The following is a 10,572-nucleotide window of genomic DNA, read 5'->3' as shown; positions in this document are numbered from 1 at the left end:
ATTGTTCTTCCATTGTTAACCATGGTGACCTGCAAAGAAATGCGTGCAGTCATCATTGCGTTGCATAAAAATGGCTTCACAGGCAAGGATATTGTGGCTACTAAGATTGCACCTCAATCAACAATTTATAGGATCATCAAGAACTTCAAGGAAAGAGGTTAAATTCTTGTTAAGAAGGCTTCAGGGCATCCAAGAAAGTCCAGCAAGCGCCAGGATCGTCTCCTAAAGAGGATTCAGCTGCGGGATCGGAGTGCTACCAGTGCAGAGCTTGCTCAGGAATGGCAGCAGGCAGCTGTGAGCGCATCTGCACGCACAGTGAGGCGAAGACTTTTGGAAGATGGCCTGGGCAGCAAAGAAGCCACTTCTCTCCAAAAAAAAATCAGGGACAGATTGATCTTCTGCAGAAAGTATGGTGAATGGACTGCTGAGGACTGGGGCAAAGTCATATTCTCCGATGAAGCCTCTTTCCGATTGTTTGGGGCATCTGGAAAAAGGCTTGTCCGGAGAAGAAAAGGTGAGCGCTACCATCAGTCCTGTGTCATGCCAACAGTAAAGCATCCTGAGACCATTCATGTGTGGGGTTGCTTCTCATCCAAGGGAGTGGGCTCACTCACAATTTTGCCCAAAAACACAGCCATGAATAAAGAATGGTACCAAAACACCCTCCAACAGCAACTTCTTCCAACAATCCAACAACAGTTTGGTGAAGAACAATGCATTTTCCAATACGATGGAGCACCGTGCCATAAGGCAAAAGTGATAACTAAGTGGCTCGGGGACCAAAACGTTGACATTTTAGGTCCATGGCCTGGAAACTCCCCAGATCTTAATCCCATTGAGAACTTGTGGTCAATCCTCAAGATGCAGGTCGACAAACAAAAACCCACTAATTCTGACAAACTCCAAGAAGTGATTATGAAAGAATGGGTTGCTATCAGTCAGGAATTGGCCCAGAAGTTGATTGAGAGCATGCCCAGTCGAATTGCAGAGGTCCTGAAAAAGAAGGGCCAACACTGCAAATACTGACTCTTTGCATAAATGTTATGTAATTGTCGATAAAAGCCTTTGAAACGTATGAAGTGCGTGTAATTATATTTCACTACATCACAGAAACAACTGAAACAAAGATCTAAAAGCAGTTTAGCAGCAAACTTTGTGAAAACTAATATTTGTGTCATTCTCAAAACTTTTGGCCACGACTGTATACTATATTCCACCATTCTATAATATTGTTTTCATGTCGCCGTTCAGTCTCGGCCCACACATATTGCATAACATAAAGTCCCACATTTTGTGTTCAGTCCAAATCGGGTAACAAAACAATATGATCTCACCACTCTCTGGGGTCTTTCAGAGACCAATTCCTCCCTCTTAGGCCAAGTTCACACGAACGTGTGTGACCCGTGCCTGTGCTGCGGCCCGCAAATAGCGGGCCGCAATGCACGATCGCCGACCGTAGGTCAGCCGCATCGGGTCGCGGGCCCATTCACTTTAATGGGTCCGCGATACAGCCGTTCCGCTAAAAGATAGGACTTGTTCTATCTTTTAGCGGAACGGATGTACGGGACGTAACCCCACGGAGGCACTCCGTAGTGCTTCCGAGGGGTCCCGTCCCGTCCGGCCGTTCCGCGATTCCGGATTTGCGGACCCATTGAAGTGAATGGCCACAGATCACACACGTTCGTGTGAACTTAGCCTTAGGCCTCCTGCACACGGCCGTTTTTTTTTCCCGTTTACTGGCCGTTTTTTGCGTTCCGTATACGGTCCGTATACGGAACCATTCATTTCCGCAAAAAAAACGGAATGTACTCCGTATGCATTCCATTTCCGTATTTCCGTTTCTCCGTTCCGTTTTAACATAGAACATGTCCTATTATTGCCCGCAAATCACGTTCCCTGGATCCATTCAAGTCAATGGGTCCGCAAAAAAAACTGAACACATACGGAAATGCATCCGTATACTGTATATGCCATACCGAAAAACGGAACAGAAACGGAAACACAACGGAAACAAAAAAACTTAACAACGGATCCATGAAAAATGGACCGCAAAACACTGAAAAAGCCATACGGTCGTGTGCAATTGGCCTTAGCTTGTTCAGCTTTCAGTTAGCCTGTGCACACTTGATCTCTCCAGCTGAGATTCCCATAGCCTATTTAACCACACCGTAGGAAAACCCTGGATGTAGTATGGGAGTGACCTGTCCCACCCAATCTCTCTGGTCACTCCTAATAACCGGACCCAAAATCCACTTTAATGAAAACCTCCCAGCAACCTAATGTTACTGGTATACTTATTTCCGGGAATTATATCACTGAGGCATACATTCTCAGTGAGATGTGTCGTCGCAATTCATGCGACTCTCCTTCTTCTTTGTGTGGTGCCAAATCAATTAGAAGAATAAGTATGTGTACAGCATACTGCTTTATAATGAGACCAGACACTAGGTGGTTTCATGAAAGCATCTTCTCATCCTCCTTTAGCCATGGTAGAAGAGGGCAGGCGAGAGAGAGCCTTTTATTCACAGTACATTCACTTAAATAGCAGACATGACATCACAAAAGGGGTGTTCCTTAAGAAGAGGCTATTGGCTCCTTAACCTGATAGGAGTGGTTTCAGAATCCCCTCTTCCCCCTCCCTCATTGACCTTCTCATACATATGGTTTGCAGCCATCTAGTGGACAGAAATGTGTACTACAGAATATTCTCATTATATATTCATAAAATCATAAATCCTTCTCTCACAAATCCCTCCTTTTGCGGGAAATAGACCAGAGGTGAACAGGCAAAGTGAGGTACTCTCCCAACGCCCTAAACAGCGAAGAGCTGGACTTTCCTTATTGCTTCACCAGGTCCCCTCAACTCCCTTTCGGGTTTGCCTTCACCTTGTCCTATTACCCCGCAACCATCAACAAGGTTTTATTTACTTAAGGATGGAATAATCTTTGTCTTTGACAGGGGCACAGCACACACACATAGTGTGGGCATGGATGTATTATACATTTTCAAAACAATTTTCCTAAAATGTAGAACTATATGACAGCCCATTAAAACCAAATTCTAATAACATTGTAGTCGCTGAACCAGTTCCCAAAACATTATTCTGGCCATGATATTAATTTCAGAATTTTTCCCGTCAGTTCATTTGATAAAGTTCATCAGTTTCTTCAGATCCTTGGTGATCCTTCCATCAGTTTCTTCAGATCCTTGGTGATCCTTCCATCAGGGGCAGTGTTGTCCAGGATGTAGATGCAGCCGTTCTTGTAGACCCCTCCTTTTTCTGCTGTCAAGGACCAGTCGGTTCTGTAGAGTCATCACTGGAAAAGAGCTCAGTTGTTCCACCATTCTCTGCACAGCATCACAGATATAATTCACAAATCTCTGTTGATGACAATAGATATGTTAATCCAATCAAAAAAATTATTATTATTAATTTTTTTATACTCGAATCCTGCAACTATCTGACTTTTTGCTTTAAATTAATCAGAAACTCTTCTACAGATTCCTATGGCATCCATGTATAAACGTGAGTCAAAAGATGTAGGCAGTGACCTCCTTAGTCGTGACCGGACATTGTTTTCTGATTTGATCCCACTCAGGAGGTGAGAATAGAACAAATGGCATCAGTACCCGATCAGGACTTGATCAGGGTACATTGACCACTTCATTCCACCTGCATCCTGGGTTGGAGTTTCAAATCTCCATACAATCACCAGATATCTGCGTTTTGATAATTTTGGTTGATAAACCAACTGTCAGAGTAAACGTTAGAGTCACTACTTGTCATCTTCAGCTGAATTATGTAAGAACAATATCCTGGAGGGAAAACACCAAAGGGCTTTCCTGTATAAATCCTGTCTCTAAGGTCAGTTTGTCATTATATTTTAAATTTGGCCTAGGGGATCTTGGTCACTTACACATGCTCCTAACACATATATCCCCGAATCCTGTTGTATAGGATTTCTAATGGACAGGAACAGAGGATTACATTCATCATGTTTACAACTGTTTGGTGGGGTTCCCTTCAGGATAGTCATTCTTTGCGACAAACCTTCACCTTTACTGACTCTAGAGGTAGTTTCCACTGGTATATATTCCTAACACTTTAGATTAGTACTCCATTCTTAATTTCCAATATCCACAGTTGGTATGGTCATATTTAAATACAATTACCATAGACTGGGTCACTCCCCGTCACACAGATGTACTTATCAGACCAAAACCAAGTGTCCTATCTGTCATCTGTCTTACAGTCCACTATACTGCAAAAGTCAGCTTAGTTGTTCCTGACTCATCTTGATAATATATCACCGTTGGAATTTGATTTGACTGTGATTTCCCCTTTGTACAATATGGAACAAACAATAAGGCATGAAACAACATTATGGCTCTTATAGTCCTGACACTTGATTGCAATACGATCAGTTTCTCCTTGCAATTCGACAGCAGTGGCGGTGGTTATCAGGACTTGATGTAGATCTTCAAACCGTAGCTCTAGGACTTTCCACCCGTCTCTTGTTTCACCACTATCCAATCTCCTGATTGTGAAGAATGAATCGCTTCTATACAGTCTGGATTCTAGGAAACAACTAAAACTTGGAAATACACATTAGACAATAAACTTGTGCAACAGACAACATAATTTGGAAAACTACTAGGCTGCATCTGGAACTATTGGGGAAATAGACACCTAATCCAGGAGCATTCCCAAAGAGTACTTCATAAGGACTTAGGCCTATCTTCCGGTTAGATGTATATCGGAGGAAGAAAAACCCCAGGGATAGGTACTCTCACCTCAGTCAGTATCTTTTAGCTGTAGCCTTTGCTACAGGCCAAATCTCCGAATATCCTGGAAAGAGATCAATATAGACACAGACATATTCACACTGTTCCACCTTTGTTCTGAATGTAGTCAATCCGCAGTCTCTGAAATGGGTAAGATGACCTTGGCATATGCCTTCCTGGAACTCCCATAGTTCTCCTATCATTATTACAGCATTCACCTAGTGGCAGCATTGTTGAACCCAGGAGTCATCCACCACAGAACCCAATCACACCTTCTCTCTCTGGATTTGCCCATGTTCTAAATCCATCCTCTTTAGGTAGAGTGCCCTCTAAAGGAAGAGTTTATTACCAACTCTCCAGAGTCCTATTATCACTTCTACCTTTATCCTTTGATGTTTCCTTTCAGCCTCTGTAGCCTTTATCTGAAAAAGGCAAACTTTTTGGAAATCCACTGGCCTTAAGCCATCCTATATCACACAGATTTCCACTTAGGGTAGACTTCAGGTAATAATGTAACCTATACCTTCTCAGGCAGTATCAGGGCATCAAACATCTTTCATACACTCAGCATTCATTATTGATGGGCTTAGCCATGGATCCAACAAAATCTCTGCTTCACTAGATTAGACCATAACAATGAGTGATACCGAAGGCATCACTCATTTTATGTTAGTAGTCTTAGCCATCTTACCAACCTCAGCGAGTGTCTTCAGCTCTGTCTCCTGCTCTACCATTGCTGGACGGAGTGGTTCTTTCTTGACAACATCAGATTAAGTAGGAACAGCATATCCTGTCCGAGATGATCCATCTTCCAGGAATCTGAAATGATCTACCAGAAACTCAAAAATGTGGTTATTAATTGGATGGAGACATTAAATTTGAATTTTTATATTTGTATTTACTACTCCCAGACTCCCCCCTTCCAGATGCAGCAGAGTGATCGGATCTAATTTTGCACACCCTTAAGACGGTGATTAATTGGTGAGAGGAGTAGGAATTGCATTACTAGATGCTCCTATACATGTGATACTACCCTTAGCCATGAGAGATCATGGAACATGTTTGCTATGAGGCAATGTAATTAGATCCTAAGGACTGTATAGATAACAGGGATCCAGCATTTGATTCTGGGTTGTTAATTTCCTATGGGTGTTTCATTTGAAGGGCTGAACATTTGTCTTCCTCCCACAGGTGAGGAAGTGGGCAAGTACATACAAAGTCTTCCTCGCCCCCTTGTGGGAAGGACTGATATGCAGCCACGCCCACCTTAGGTCTTTGTTTGATTTAACTTTAACAATATGACAAAATAGGGACAAAATGAACTTCACTCAAGCCTAGCCAACACTAGACCTTTCTAGATGATTCTCAAGATCATACACAAAGGCAGCACTTAGGATTTTCTCATGCATAGATAAGGTAATCTCAAAAATCCAAATCCACCCAACTTTCCTGGAGTCTAGTGAAAACTTTCTCCACACACTCTGTCCTGATGACATTGTGACTGACTGATGATCTAAACACTTCATCACAGACTCACTGATCTTCACTATGCATTAAATCCCCAGCTCTACATTGGACTCAATTTTCCAAATCTCATAAATAATATGAGAAAACTCTCCATATTTTAACTAATTTTCTATAAAGCAGCATAAGTAAGTCCTCTGAATTGGGAATGCTATTCATCATGGCAAAATTGATGATACTACTGGGTATAGTATATGTCATATATCATATAATGATGCAGATATCCCTACACTTTCACTCATACCTGAATAAAGACTTAGAATGGGTGCAATCTAGATTGAGTAGACTGGACACTTCCAACTAGCATCATGGGAATAATTACTGCAGGTACATTTTTAACTGATGGGACATACAATTGGGAAGGGTTATTTTCAGCCTAAGGAAAGAGTTTTTGGGGGGTGGGGAAAAGCTAGAGAGAGCTGAAAACACAGTGGGTGGTGCTGATTAGCACATTCCAGCACCTGGTGTAGAGGAGGAGCTGACAGAAAAAGCAATAGGTAGTCTTTGATGGACCACAAGACCCAGGATTACTTAGTTACAACACATGTGGTGGGGGGGAAGGGAATGCCGCATGGCCAACTCTCTTTGTTCCCTTACCACATCCAAATCCTCCATTTTACTATAGCCATATTGTCCATTCTTCTCAATTACTTTCAACTTTCCCTCTACACTTTTCCACAACTTTAATTTAATCTATCTCCTACTGCATTTGCAACATCTAGGGGGAACTTTTACACAAAACTGCATATTTACGGATAATACCGGAAATCGCTGCTACTTAGTATGACAGAATGCTTTCAACTTTTATTTCTAACTGAAACTTTTCCTTTCTTTTCCTCGCATCAACTGAGCCGCCGTTAATATCTCTTTTCACTCTGTCCTGTAACATTCGAATTTCCCATTATTGTAGTTGCACAAAGCTCTAACAATTGCTATTTATCAAACCCGCAAACTTAAGCGTAGTTGCACAAAGCTCAAACGGAATCCAATTACTATAAGTAATCGCCACCGAACCCACAAACTTAAGCGCAGTTGCACACAGCTCAAATGAAATAATAGTATTGACCCCACAATCTCTCAAAGTGAAGACCCCTCGTCAATTCACCGGGATACAAAATCTTAATAACTTCCAATTGCCTATGAGACAATTGGTATTAATCCTTTTCCCAAGTTCTCGTCAGAATATTGGGCTGGGAATCAATTCTACGTCACAGGATATCCGGCTCAGCTGTCTAGCAATTTCCGTTTAGTTCCAGCATGTTCTACCACACAAAGAAGGAATATTTCAACAGGTTCTTTCTAACAGACAGATCAGCTATAACTTGAACCCTTTTATCGCGATAACACCAATTCAACTCTTGAGAACCCACCAAAGCGGAAGTTACAGAGGAGATTTGTAAGAAATAAAGCTTTCTTACCTTGCCGGCATGTGATCTCGTCTGATGGTTCCGTTTAAGTCGCTCTCGTGGCGTTTGAATCGGAAGTTACGCAAGCTGTCTGCCCCACGTTGGGCGCCATTTTGTCGTCGCAATTCATGCGACTCTCCTTCTTCTTTGTGTGGTGCCAAATCAATTAGAAGAATAAGTATGTGTACAGCATACTGCTTTATAATGAGACCAGACACTAGGTGGTTTCATGAAAGCATCTTCTCATCCTCCTTTAGCCATGGTAGAAGAGGGCAGGCGAGAGAGAGCCTTTTATTCACAGTACATTCACTTAAATAGCAGACATGACATCACAAAAGGGGTGTTCCTTAAGAAGAGGCTATTGGCTCCTTAACCTGATAGGAGTGGTTTCAGAATCCCCTCTTCCCCCTCCCTCATTGACCTTCTCATACATATGGTTTGCAGCCATCTAGTGGACAGAAATGTGTACTACAGAATATTCTCATTATATATTCATAAAATCATAAATCCTTCTCTCACAGATGTACCGACCATCCACGATTCCCTCTGGGCTGCTACAACATGGAAGAAAAAACTCCATATAGCAGCTAACATGAAGATTTATCACATCACTGCAGATTTCATGTAAAACAACATTTCTAACAAAAGACCTTAGATTTTTTTTATATATCTAAATGTTTTGTACAAAAAAAAAAAAAGATGTTGTTCATATATAGCTGAATGACATGTATGTATCTGACTCAATCACTCCTGAAGGGTTTAATATAGAGACATCCTTCATAGTAAACTTATGTTACAAATTGACCTTTTAAATAAAATTTTTATCATCTTGATTTTTTTTTATAGTTTTTATGTTGTTTACTGACATTTTTAGTTCCTTATTTACAGTCATGCTTTCCGTCTTGATATTTCCATTCACATAATTTTTTCTGCTATTTTTTTAAGCTCAATCTTGTTTTACAGTGAATCCTAACAATTTATATTCTTGGACTTTGGACTGAAATAGAAAAAGAGGATGACATATAAAAATAGTAAAAGAAAAATATCACGCACTGCAGAAAATAACACATTGTTGGTAATGATGGCAGGACACAGAACACTCCCAAAGCAAATGGTCATTTATACCCAATCGACAGGAAAACAGTCACCAGCCGATCAGATAGCAACTGGCATTTTGTAATGTAGGTCAGAATATGCTTCAATGCAGAAAGTTTAGGAAAATTTTACATTCTGTAAAATCTTATTTCATGTTTTATCCCCATTAAAGTGTGTTGTAAAAATAATTATGGTATCTACAAAGTGACTGGACATCACAGAGAGAGGGACTTATTTTATTACAATGCTGACAGCTGTACAAGTATTTTTTTAAAACTCTAAATAGGTCCAAAAACTCATTGTCATTTAATTTGATAAAATTGTGTTATCCTAGTAAAGAATAAAAAAAATTAAAAAAATGTTTTTTTTACTCCCTGCCTTCCAAGAGCCACAACTTTTTTATTTTTTTTCTGTTCACATAGCCATATAAGGGATTGTATTTTTGCAGTTGTACTTTCTAATGGCACCATTTAATATTCCATACAATGTACTGGGACACTGGAAAAAAAAAGTGTAAATGGGGTTAAATTGGAAGAAAATTCAATTCTGCTATGTTTTTAAAGGTTTTGTTTTTTACGGCATTCTCTGTGCTTACAAACACTGGGGGAGATTTATCAAACCAGTGCAAAGTAGAACTGGTTTAGTTGCCCATAGCAACCAATCAAGTTCCACCTCCAAAGGAGCTGGGAAAAATGAAAGGTGGAATCTGATTGGTTGCTATGGGCAACTAAGCCAGTTGTACTTTACCCGGGTTTGATAAATCTCTCTACTATCTTTTTTCTATAGTTCAGTATGGCATCTACAGTTCAGCAGACACATCGGCTACTGTCTGCGATTGCCGTTATTTAACTCCTCAGATGCTGTGGATGCCTATGACCATGGCATCTGAGACGGCTTTCCCTGGGAGTGTGCGGGAGCCATTTATTCCTTCAGTCCCTCTAAAGGATAAAAGGCTATCGAGTATTAAGGCAGTAGTTCCTATGGAGGCCTGCAGGTGGTAGGCCTCTATAGGAACAAAGAGAATTTCCCATGGTAAGCCATTGCAATCTATGGAACAAGCAATCTCGCAATCGCTTGTTGAAGTCCCCTAACTGGACTTAAGATATGTGTTAAAAAAAAAGTACAAAAACATTTTTAAAAATAAAAAAATTCTAATCATCCAGCTTTCCCCATAATGAAAAGAAAATAAATAAAAAATTAAGACCATATGCACCGCCACATTCCAAAATGCCCAAACAATTTAAATATAATGGTATTTTATGGTGAACGCTGTAACTGAAGGAAAATCAAAAAGGCACAAACACTCCAAAAAAGGTATCACTGAAAGCTACAGTTCATCCCACAAACATTGAGCCCCACACAGCTCTGTAGATGTAAATATAAAAAGGTTCTGGGGGTCAGAATACGAAAAGAAAATATAATTTTTAAGTTTTTATTATTTTTCATAAATTTTTTATTTTTTTTTAGCTTCCCACTACATTGTATGCAATATGAAAAAGGTGCAATTAGAAAGTGCGACTTGTCCCGCAAAATTCAAGCCCCGTGACCTAAAAAATAAAAAAGTTATGACTTCGGAAAGGCAGGGAGTAAAAAAACAAAACGCAAAAACAGAAAATATCAAGATCCAAAAGGGATTTCAAGAGTTGTCCAGCCTTCTCCTCAGGACATGCAATCACTAGCTGATTGATTGGCAGGTGTCCAGCTCTGCAATCATCTATTTTGTGTAGCTCCGTCGCTGGAAGTCGGTGCCAGAATTAGAGT

The sequence above is a fragment of the Bufo bufo genome, chromosome 1 (genome assembly GCF_905171765.1).
Source record: "Bufo bufo chromosome 1, aBufBuf1.1, whole genome shotgun sequence".
Classification (NCBI taxonomy): Eukaryota; Metazoa; Chordata; class Amphibia; order Anura; family Bufonidae; genus Bufo; species Bufo bufo.
Note: the sequence above shows the minus strand (reverse complement) of the source record.